We start from the raw sequence: 12,300 nt of genomic DNA, 5'->3' as shown, positions 1-12,300 counted from the left end.
AAAAGCGAATCTAGTTTTTATTCTTAGCTAATTTGAACAAAACGTTACTTACTAGTTTTGTAGTCCAAATGTCAACTATTATGAAAAATCAATCCGTGTGCTGATATTGTATAGTTGGAAAGGTTTAAAGTGTTTGCTTTGAGTTAAGATCGGAGCACCAACCACAATGTTTTGACAAAATAGAAGCATTAAACGCTATTGCCGCCACTTTTTACATCAATATCACTTGACAACCTCAATTTGAAAAAATTCCACTTTGCATTCCATCAAAAAACCCTTCGAAGACGTATTGCAATTTATTTAGACTTTAGCCTCCGATCCCGATTAACTTCTCAAAATCCTACCACCATAAATGCCCTCTACCCATCATTATTAACATTTGTCCTGCCACTTCCGATTGCCCAACTACTATCTTTATCGTTGCCACTCTCGACCTTTCTCTCACCTCTATAGACTTTCCTCTCTCTCTAGATCTTATTTTGAGTTTAGATGACCTCGTGACTCATACTTCTCATGAAAAAGAATTTAGACGGCCCTAATGCCTCATGCTAGTCGGTTCTGTGGTCGCATTCAAAATTTGCTCTGATTCAAAATTATGAGGATGAGTGATCCTCATTATCCAGCGCCGTTTCCTCGATTCAAAATGAGTTCTACATCAAGGCCATCAAATAGTAGCCCGCGACCTCGATCTAAGGTCAACGCCGGAAACATTCGTGAGAATAGCTGTACCAAACAATCTCGACACGTCTTCTATGTTCTCTAGGAATTCCACGTCTACTTTCGTCAATGTCGTACTGCAGCCGCGTCCAAAATCCTTAAAATAATCATCCAGCCGGAAGAACAGTAATCTCCCCATCAACAATGAATTTAAATAAACATATAAATAATCACCTCCATCGCTTCCACATCATAACCTCGCGTGCATGAAGGCCACGCCCCGAAACACAGAGAGAGAGAAATTCCTGCAACCCGCCTCAAACCCAGCTCTCTCTCTCTCTAAGATCTGACGATGATGGAGCTCGGCGGAAGCTTCAGGCTGCAAGGAAGATGGTCCCTCTCGAAGCTGGGCAGATCCAACAGCTCCCTCCTCCTGTCGGAGTCCGTCTCCGCCGAATGCTCCAGGATCGCCGGCTACGAGCGCCTGTCGGAGTCCATGAGGCTCAGCACCGACCCCGGCGGCGGCACCTTCGGGCTCGGCCGCGACGGGAGCCGCGGGAGGACGGGCGGCAGGGTGGCGACGTTCCTCACCAGGGTCTTCGGCTTCGGAGGGAAGGCCACCAGCCGCGACGGGCGGCAGCGGCGGCGAGAGGCGGAGGAGCGCGGGACGGCGGCGGCGGCGGCGGCGGTCAAGAAGCGCTCCTCGTGGCTGCCGGATCCCGATCGGAGATGGCCGATTCAGGGTTGGTAATGATCGGAGGGGCGACGAGGGTGTTTCGGGAATTTTCACGCGTCAAGTCAAAATTTCGGAATCGACGCGGGTTGCTGTTAGGATGATAGAAATTTGACCGGGGAAGCGGAAACTCTTAAAGTAAATGGAATTTGAAGGTCTTAATCGTCGATCACGCAATATTTCTTTTCCTTCTTTCTTCTCTTTTTTCTCCAAAATTCTCCCGATATTTTTTTTATATATATTTCAGCGACATGAATGATGTAAATTGATGTGTTTGTTTTACTAATTCATATCAATCGGGCAAGTTGCTAGAAAGTAAACGAAAGTGATAGTTTAGTTTTATGTTTTGAGTACCGATTGTCCACTTCAACGACCTCATCATCATTTTACATAACCTATGTGATGAGTACCATCCAAAGCATTTCTTAGCTCATTTATAAAGTTATCGGATTAAAAAAGCAAGAATTATTGATGTGATGAGAAAATTTTGAAGTACTGAAAAATTATGGTTATTCTTTTTTTGTCGGTCTCATGAAAGAGCATCTTCCAAATATTGGCTAGCCATAAGATTAATATCACAAAAAACTTACACATGTGACAAATCAAAAATCTCAAATATGTACATTTGTGACAAATTTATCCTCCATTAGTTTTTGTCAAATTATATTAATACAATGAAAATCCACAAATTGGTACATTTGTAATAAACGGAAGATAAAACATTAAATTAGTACACTCGTCAACTGTTACCCGCCATCCAACTCAGCAATTTGATAATAAAATTTAATGGAAACTAATGAAAGGTGAATATGTCACAAAAATACCAATTTAAGGTTTTTACATTTTAAAAAATTCTCTCTCGATTTTGAGAGCTTCCCTCTACCTCCAATGGTAGCTGTCCCCCCCCAAAACCCTAAGTTCCCCTATGTATTTCCAAAACCCTAAATCCCAATAGCCCCAATTACAGCTTTCTAGTAGAATGGAATCCCTCCTGTAGATCCCCACACCTTCACACCATACCTCTTCCCTTTAACAATGATGAACCTCGTGATGTGCACACCTCCGTAAACCCTCCTTCGATGGCGTCAATTAGTGCGGAAGTTAGAATGTTGCCTTTTTCCATCTAGATCTCTTCGGGGCTTTCTGTTCACTGTCAATCGAATGGGTATTCATGTCTCCACCTGACTAGAAGTAAGTAATCGAATAATAGCAGTATCTTGTCGTGTTGGTCTGGCTCTGCTCTATGTTTTGCTCTTGTCCAGTAATACTTGTTTACTGTTGAGGCAAATGGAAGCATTTGGGGAAACATATAGTCGCATGACTATATTGTGTAAAAGATTGGGGAATCTGAGGACAGGATGCCCCTCCGTGAGATAGAGTGATCTCTGAGGCGATCCTGGATGAATGCAATCTTACAATATTTGGCGAGTTGTATCGGGAGGAAACATCAACCATCAGGCTTTTCTTACCACAATAAAGAGAGCTTGGAAGATAGAGTTAGTTACCTTTGCGCAGCGTGAATCATGTATCCTATCCTTCACCTTCGATTTTGAGATGGACAAAGAAAGATGTAAGCGAATAGCCTATGGTCTTTTGCGAGTAATTTACTAATCCTTAAACCATGGGAGCCTAATAAACCTGCATAATGTTATAAGTTTACTAGCTGTGTGTTTTGGGTTCAAGTTCATGGTCTCCTTATTAAATGGTGTTCTGAGGAGGTTGTGTCTCATATAGCCCAAATATTAGGCTGTGTGAAGGAAGTAAAAGTGGAAAAAAAAAGGGAGTGGCCTTTCAGAAGGTGGGTAGAGCAAGGGCAGAGCTTGACCTGGATAAACTTTTAAATCCGGGTACTTTATATAATCTAGGAGAGGGGAAAGTCTAGCTGAATTTAAGTATGAGAGGTTACCTCGATTTTGCAATTCTTGTGGAAAAGTTGGGCATTTTGCAACAAACTATGCAGAAATTCCTTTGATGAGGCCAAATATGAAGATAAGAGTATGAATAGGTTTGGGCATTGGTTAAAAACAGAAGCTAAAGAGACCAGCCCCTTTTGGGAGATTTTTTATGGTGACCGGGGGGATGAAGAGGTGGAGGAACAAGCAGCAAGTAACCCTCCGGCCTAAAGCACTCAAATAGTCATTTTTAGTAGTGAGCAAACAGTAACAAAATCCATAGCAACACCTCAAACACAAAACATGGCACATGTGGATATTATTATACATGATCACCAAGTGGAGCAACACTAGGAAAAATGAAAAGGTATAATAAACATTGAAGAGCTAGAAATACAACTTCTGTCGGCTAATAAATCATCGTCTTGGATAAAGCAAAAGAAAGATCAAAGAAGGAAAGCGAGATTTTAAAAAGTTCATCAGCAAAGAAATTAAAAAGATACATCCCATATAACTCTATTCCTCTAGAGTTGACGGACTTTGATGAAGCAAAACTACAGGATACTCCTATTAGTCTTTCGAAGGGAACTATGAGATGAGCTTTGGTGGACGTGCGGACCCCTGAGTGCCATAACTTTGGCTAAAGGACACTTAAGTGCCATAACTTACGAAAAAGGTACTTAAGTGCCACATTTTAAGAAAAGTGGGACACCTAAGTGCCATCTCCGGCGAAGTTGGCCGGAAATCATACGTGGCATTAAAATATTAATATTTCTCCGATGTGATGTGCCTCGCCGGAGAAATGAGTCGGCTAATTCGGCCAAAACGACGTCGTTTTGACATCATTCGAATTTGATAATAATATAAAAATTATTTAAATTAAATTTAAAATAAATTTATTTAAAACATTTTAAAAAATTTAGAAACTTTAAACATTAAAAAAAAAAAAAAGAATTACAAAATTACAAAAATTTACAAATTTACAAAAAAATTAAAAAATTACTAAAAAATTTTAAAAATTTACAAAAAAATTTAGAAAGTTACAAAAAAATTACAAAAATTACAAAAATTTACAAAATTTACATAAAATTTAAAAATTTTAGAAAAAAATTTTAAAAATTTAAAAATAATTAAAATTTTAAAAATTTTAAAAATTTGCAAAATTTTTTAGAAAGTTACAAAAATTTACAAAATTTATAAAAAAATTTACAAAATTTACATAAAATTTACAAAATTTACATAAAATTTACAAAATTTACATAAAATTTAAAAAATTTACAAAAAATTCAAAAAATTTACAAAAATTCAAAAAATTTACAAACAATTTTAGAAAGTTACAAAAAATTTAAAAAACTTTCGAAATTTACAAAAATTTCAGCCCTCAACCGGCACCCTTTTCTTTTTTTTTTAAATTATTTTTTTGTAACTTTTTTAATTTTGCAAATGTTTTTAATTTTTAAAATGTTATTTTAAAATTTTTAAATAAATTTATTTTTAAATTAAAATTAATTAATTTTCTAAAATTTTTAATTTTTTAAAATTTTCTAAAATTTTTGAATTTTTGAATTTTTTTAACTTTTAATTTCTTTTTAATTTATTTTTAATTTTTAAATATTTTATCAATTTTTATAGAATTTTATCAATTTTTATAGAATTTTATAAATTTTTATAGAATTTTATAAATTTTTATAAAATTTTTACAAAATTTTCTAAATTTTTTTAAATTTTTAAATTTTTTTAAATTTTTTAATATTTTTAATATTTTTAGTTTTTTGAAATTTTTGAAATTTTTAAAAATTTAAAAATTTAAATATTTTTAATATTTTATAAATATTTAAATAAATTTAGTTTTAAATTAATTTTTTATTAAATTTTTGGCCACATCAGCATTAAAACGACGCCGTTTCGAACTTGTCACGGAAAATTGACACGTCGCATTTTGGCCGGATTTTGGCCGGATTGGCACTCAAGTGATCCATTTTACTCCGATTTTGGCACTTAAGTGTACCTTTTACCGTAAGTTAAGACTTAAGTCATTCCTTTCGCAAGAAAGTTAAGGCACTGAAGTGTTCTTTTGCCAGCTTTGGTAGCCCGAATAAGCCACTAGTTTACAAATGAGGGTTATATGTTGGAATTGTCAAGGGTTTGGCACACCACTGACAGTCCAAAATTTAAGAGCCATTGTGGCTCATGAAAGGCCCGATTTGGTTTTATTATCGGAAACAAAAAAAAATAAAAGAAAATGTGAGGCAATTGAAATTTAAATACATTTTTGTGGCGAATCCGATAGGAATTGTGGGGGGGCTAGCGGTGATATGGAATAAAGAAGTTGATGTAAAGGTGGAATCTAGTTCACAAGAAATGATAAATTTGATATGCGGAAGATCATGATAATTGAATCAAAATGTGGGTTAGTTGTGTGCATGCTCCAAATCTATTTAGGGAAAGATTACAGTTATGGGAGAAAATGAGACAAATTAGTCTAACTAATAGCCTACCATAGGTTTGTTTGGGGGATTTCAATGAAATGCTTTATTATTGGGAGAAGGTGGGTATAAGGATGGTAGAAAATTATAGAATGTAGGCATTCCAAAACTGTATACATGACTATTCGTTAATGGAAATAGATTATAAATGGTGTGCTTTTACCTGGTCAAACAACAGAGTAAGGGTTGATTTGGTCAAGGAGAAACTAGATAAGGTGTTTTGTTCTTTAGATTGGAGGCTCATGTTCCCGGAAGCAGAAGCGTACGCCCTCCAAGCAGTCAGGTCAGACCATAGTCCTCTCTTATTGGTGAGCAATGTTGAATCTGTAAAGAAAAGAAGAGATTTTCACTTTGAGGCATTCTTGACTGAAGATGGAGAATGTAGAGAAATAGTTAAACAAGCATGACAATCTCAAAATCGTTTTGAAGTAGGCTTGAGAGATAAATTATAGACTGTAAGTCATGCTCTGAAAGATGGAGTAAGAGGAAGTTCCCCAACAGCCATCTTCGCATAACAGCCCTAAAGCAAGAGCTTCAATTCCTAACAAATAGTGCAAGCTTGAATCAAGGATCTAATAGGATGAAGCTCGTAAAAGAAGAAATTGAAACTTTATTGAGAAGAGAGGAGATGTTTTAGGGTTTGAGATCCCGAATCAATTCGCTACGATGGGGAGATAAAAACACGAAATATTTACATGCAGCAACTATTCAAAGGAGACAGAAAAATAGAATTATTATGCTAAAAAATTCATCAGAGCAATGGATACGAAACAAATAGCAACTTCAGCACCTCACCATCTCTTTTTTCAAAAAGTTATACATTACAGTAGGGTTGAGAAACTTCCAACAAGTATTGGATCAATGCCCAATACTAATTGGAAATGATATTAATGCAAGTTTGGTGGCGGAAGTAACCTTAGAAGAAATTCATGCTACTGTTTTTCAACTCGGTGCACAGAAAGCTCTTGGTCCATATGGTTTAAATGGAATCTTCTACCAACACCATTGAGATATAATAAATATTGATATTTTTGAGGAAGTCAGGAGCTTTTTTTTTGTTTGAGAGTATTACAACCACCTCTAAACAAAACTCATATTACTCTTATTCCAAAGATACAACATCTAAAAAGACTTGACCAATATCGCCCAAATAGCCTTTGCAATTTCTCATATAAGATAATATAAAAAAGTTTGACAAACAAACTGAAAAGATGGCTACCAATGCTAATTTCAAGGGAACAAAGTGCCTTCGTTAGTAGAAGACAGATCCAAGATAACATTTATATTGTGTAGGAGGTGCTACACCAATTAAAAACGAGGAAAATGAAAAAACACCTTTAAGTGGTGTTGAAAGTAGACATGCAGAAAACCTATGATAGAATAGAATGTGATTTCCTAGAAGGTTACTTGCTAAAAATGGATTTATGTGCAAAATGGGTAAACTAGATCATGCAATGTGTTACTATAGTTACTTTCAGCATCAAATTTAATGGAGAACCTCTTCCTTTGTTCAATCCTTCCGGAGGCATTAGACAATGGGACCCATTATCACCATATCTTTTCATTTTGGTGACTAACAGCTTGTCTTCTTTGATGGGTAAAGCTCTACAAGATGGGGGCATGAAGAGAATAAAGTTGAATAGGTTCTGCCATACTTTGACTCAATTATTATTTGTAGACAATTTAATATTCTTTTTGGATGGATCCATACAGGAATGTCAAAATGTTGAAGTTGTTTTTAATTAGTATTGTTATGTTTCAGAACAAGCTGTAAACCTAAATAAGTCAGGTATCTTTTTTAGTAAAGAATGCCCCTAACTTTTAAGAGATAATATGACAAGAGAGTTGAGGGTTTTAGAGCTGGATCGGACAGGCAAATACCTGGGAATTTATTTTGACTGGGGAGCATAAAAAAAAATTGTTTGCATGGATTTTAAATAGGATGAACATAAAATTGGAAGGTTAGAATGAACAAATTATATCTAAAGCAGGTAAGGAAATTCTCCTAAAATCAGTGGTGCATGCATTACTTCAATATGCCATGTCAGTTTTCAAAATTCCAATTTCAATTTGTAAGGCTATAGAGAAGAAAATAGCTAATTTCTAGTGGAAAAATAGTGAAACAAAAGCTGGTCTGCATTGGAAAAGATGAGAAATCATGAAAATTAGGAAAGACGGGGGAGGAATGGGGTTTAGAGACCTACTTACTGTTAACAAAGCCCTTCTAGGTAAACAAACTTAGAGGATGGTAAAGAATCCGGATGCACTGTGGAGTAAATTATTAAAATGGCTTTATTTCTGTCGAAAAGATTTTTGGCATGCTGATAAATGAACTAAGCCTTTATGGGGGTGGCAAAGTTTATTTTTAGAAATGGAGGCCATAACAGATTCAGTGAGATGGTCGATTGGAAATGGATAAAATGTCAACATCAGAACAGATAAATGGCTAAAGAGAGGATTAATTGAAGGGCCAATAAATGGAAATGATCCATAAGAAGTTTCCGAGTTGATGAATTTTGAAGCAAAACAATGGAATGAACCACTGTTGAATAACCTCGTTGATGAACATACCACGAAGAAGATCCTTGCAATCCCAATCAATTGTCAAATTACAAATGATGAACTAATATGGACAGGAACTAAAGATGGGTCTTAACTGTTAAAAATGGATATAACATGTTAAGAGATAGAGAAACAACCAATGGTACAATGGAACATCCCTCTTCTTCCTACCAAACACCGAGAAAACTATGAAATGCTCTATGGAAGATGCGGACTAGCCCTAAAGTGAAGATTTTTATTTGGAATGTTTATCAAAATGCCATCCCATCCAAGGAGAACCTATGGAAAAGAAAGATTTTACCTGATCCGGTATGTGATCTTTGCCGAGATAAGATGGAAACGGTTGAACATATTCATCTTCTCTATCCCTGGACTGCATGGGTATGCAGCCACGCGAAAATCAACCTACAAGCGAATGCACAGGAAGTTACATGAATTGATGAGTGGTTGGCACGATTTATAAGGAGAAACACGAACCTCCCATCCTTGGAAACGATTACAAACGTCCTATGGTAGGTATGGAAGGAGTGCAACAACTACATCTTTCGAGGTGCTAAACCGAATGCCTGCAAAGTGGTAGATTTGGCCAAATTTCAGCAAGATAGCTACAAAAAATGGGGTTTTACGCATCTTCAAGCAAGAAAGGAAGAGGATGTGGAGATTTCTCCAACCGGGATAGCTCCAATAGCGGGATCCTTGAAGCTCAATGTCGATGGGTCGATTTGCGAGGGTTGATGGAAGGAGCTGTCGCTTGCATCGTCCGAGACTCCTCCGGTAGCCTTGTGGACGGCTTCACCAAACTAGTTCGGGCGGCATCAGTTCTTTAAGCTGGAAACCCTAGCAGTGCTTGAAGTTTTAAAGTATATAAAAGAGAAACAGCTGGGTGTGGCTTTGATGGAATCTAACAACAGAAGTCTTGTGAAGTCCCTAAAGTACACGGGTGAGTTCTACTGGGAAGCATGTGGGACATTTACGGAATGCAAGCTTCTTCTCCAACAATTGCCGCTAGTGGGCCTAATCTCCTGCCCACGATCTGCCAATGCTATGGCAGATTGGGTTGCGCAACAACAAAGAAAAAAAACACTTCCTCCCAACTGGTTGGCTTCCCCACCTCTAGGCCTTTGGGCCTTATTATGTACTGATGCCCCATATGTGGGTTTTGCTAGTTCAATTATAATATAAATAATATACCTCATTCCGATAAAAAAAAAAAAAAGTTTTTACTTTTTGATAATAAAAAAATTAATTTGGGATAAATTTGTCAAAAATGTACCAGTTTAAGTTTTTTTATGATATTCACCCTTAGCTATACCTTTCAATGAAGTTATTGCAATTTTTAATGTACTAATTATACGTCAAAAGCAATGCATTAAGATTTGCGAAAAAAAAATTCCCCTTGGGTTTTTAGTAAGCATCATAAAATTGGATTTATTTTTCTTTAATTGCTCGATAAGTCATAGCAACATTGCTTGATAGAACCCTTATTTCAAAGCTAGTTAATACTAAAATCACTTGGCCCTACCATCTATGAAAGGGGGTGATTCTTCAAAAAATTCTAAACTTTTTAGAGTATGGTCAATTATATTCTAAACTTTTCAATCCAATCAATTTAATCATATATTTGTTAACAATTTGTAAATGTAATCATTTTGGCTAAATTTGACCAAAAATCAATGACATAGACATTAGTCGTCTTACATAACACGGCCAATTTTCGTAATCTTCTAATTTTCCCTCTCTTTTTCCTTTTCATCTTCAACCTTTGGATCAAAAGTGGCGGGAATCGCTTCGATCACAAAGTTTTCTCCAATAACGCCACGCTCAATGGTAAATCTTGATTTCTCTTTCCCCGATCATGCTTTGTTCTAGCTCCGATCTCTTAATATGCCAAGGTCAGTCCTTTTTTACTCTCTCTCTCTCTCTCTCTCTCTCTCTCTCTCTCTCTCTTAGTCATCGATGTTGTTCACTCTCGTAAAGCTTGCATAGGCAAGGGGTGGCGGGCGAGGGCAACTTCCTTGGTTATTTTCCTACAACATAGATGATCTGTGAAGGAGATTTATTCAACACATGAATGGTGAAATTGAAGAATCATTCTTCGATGAAGCATCGGATGAATTTCACAATTGCGGAACGAGGACTTAAAAACTCAAAATGATGAACTCCAAATCGAAAGACAAAATTGAGTGGAGATTTAGATTTATGGACAATTTGTTTTATTTACCTAATTCTTCATAGTTGTAGCAAAGTGAGTTTGATCTGAGTTGAGAGAAAAAAAAATTATCATAATGATTATATTGGAGAATGCTAAAATATTTAGGATTAAATTGGTCAAATTAAAAGATTAGGACTACATTAGTCACTATATTATAAATTTAGAGCTTTTTGGATAACTTTCTCCTAGGAATGTGCTTATTAAGAGGGCAAGTGAACTTGATTCCCAAAATATGTCAATTTACTAGATGATTTATATAGTTATGTACATTGAGAAAGAGTAGGTGAACGCTCTTTACTATTTAATATTGTTCGTTAAAAATTATGATGAAAAATAATATACTAATATTTGTGAATAAATTATGATTGATCTTGACGCCAATTTGTCTATTTTCAACACAAAATAAGGTATGTTCTACTAATTTGGAAGGGAGCCGAAAAGTCTCTTCTCTCACTTCTCTCCCTTTTGCATCGTCTTCTTCAACCTTCAACCAAGGGGAGGGTTTGAGCTAGTCTCACCCTACCCTGTCTTTTTTATTTATTATTCTTTTAATGTTTTTTCCTTGCTTTTTCTTCTCTCCTGATTTAGATTTGGGAGCTCTTTTCACCAAGTCTAGTTCTCGATTTGAAAGTTAAACTCCCGATCTAGTTTTAGATTTGAATGTTGTCTTCTCCCCATCTAGATCTAGGAGTTTAATAAATATGCTTCCGGTGATCTGATGCCTCTCTGCCTTGTTCTTTGCCTCAAACCTCGGCGAAGTACACCACAAGTGCCATAACTTGGCACGCCGGGACACTTAGGTGCCATAACTTCAAAACGGTACACTTAAGTGCCACTTTTTCGAGTGGGACACTTAAGTGCCACCTCCGGCGACCCTTGCCGGAAATCCTACGTGGCAATATTTTATTACTATTTTTTGCCAACGTGGCTCGCCGGAGAGCTGAGTCGGCCCTCACTCACCAGAAACGACATCGTCTGCATAATAAAAGCCCCAAATCTTCCAAAAACGACGTCGTCTCCCCAAATGCCCCAAATCTAAAACCCTAAATCGGCCAAAATCCCTATTGAAGTGCTCGAATTGAAGTCTCGAACCCTAATTTTCATTTGCCCAAAATTCCTTCGTCGAATCTTGGAAATGGAGAGCGGGACTCGTAGCAGCGCCTCAATTTCCTCTCACCGGCGAAGGAGAAGGTCAGCGTTTCTGTTTTTGTGGGTTACCGAGTCCAAGAAGAACATCGTGGACTCAAATCAATCCCGGGAGAAGATTTTATGGATGCGCCCGATATAAAGAAGCGTCGAAGTGCAAATACTTCAAATGGATCGATGAGAAGTTCTCGACCGAGCGACGAGGTGATATTGGATCTACTTCATAAAAGACAGCAATCTCCATCCGTGTTCGTGGACGACTTGGACGATGTTGACTCAATGCAAGCTCAAGTGTCTTCAGTTAAACTTTTGAAGAATGAAGTCTCAATGCACGCTCAAGCATCTTCAACTAAACCTTTCAAGAATGAAGTTCCAATGATGAAAATTGAACGAAAGTGTTACCAAGCGTGTATTATGGTGTTGTTTTGCTGTTTATTGTACTTTATGATGAAATGTAAAGTACTTGAAAATGAGAAAAAGTTTCTCCGACCGCCATAGTTAAAAATGGTGTTGTTGTGGAACAAGATCATTGTTGCTTTGTTGTTGTTTGTTCTGTCGTATGGACTTGCCATAAGTTTACCATCGTCTTCTGTTTTGATGCGTAATCATCTT

Source organism: Eucalyptus grandis, chromosome 1 (genome assembly GCF_016545825.1).
Source record: "Eucalyptus grandis isolate ANBG69807.140 chromosome 1, ASM1654582v1, whole genome shotgun sequence".
NCBI lineage: Eukaryota > Viridiplantae > Streptophyta > Magnoliopsida > Myrtales > Myrtaceae > Eucalyptus > Eucalyptus grandis.
Note: the sequence above shows the minus strand (reverse complement) of the source record.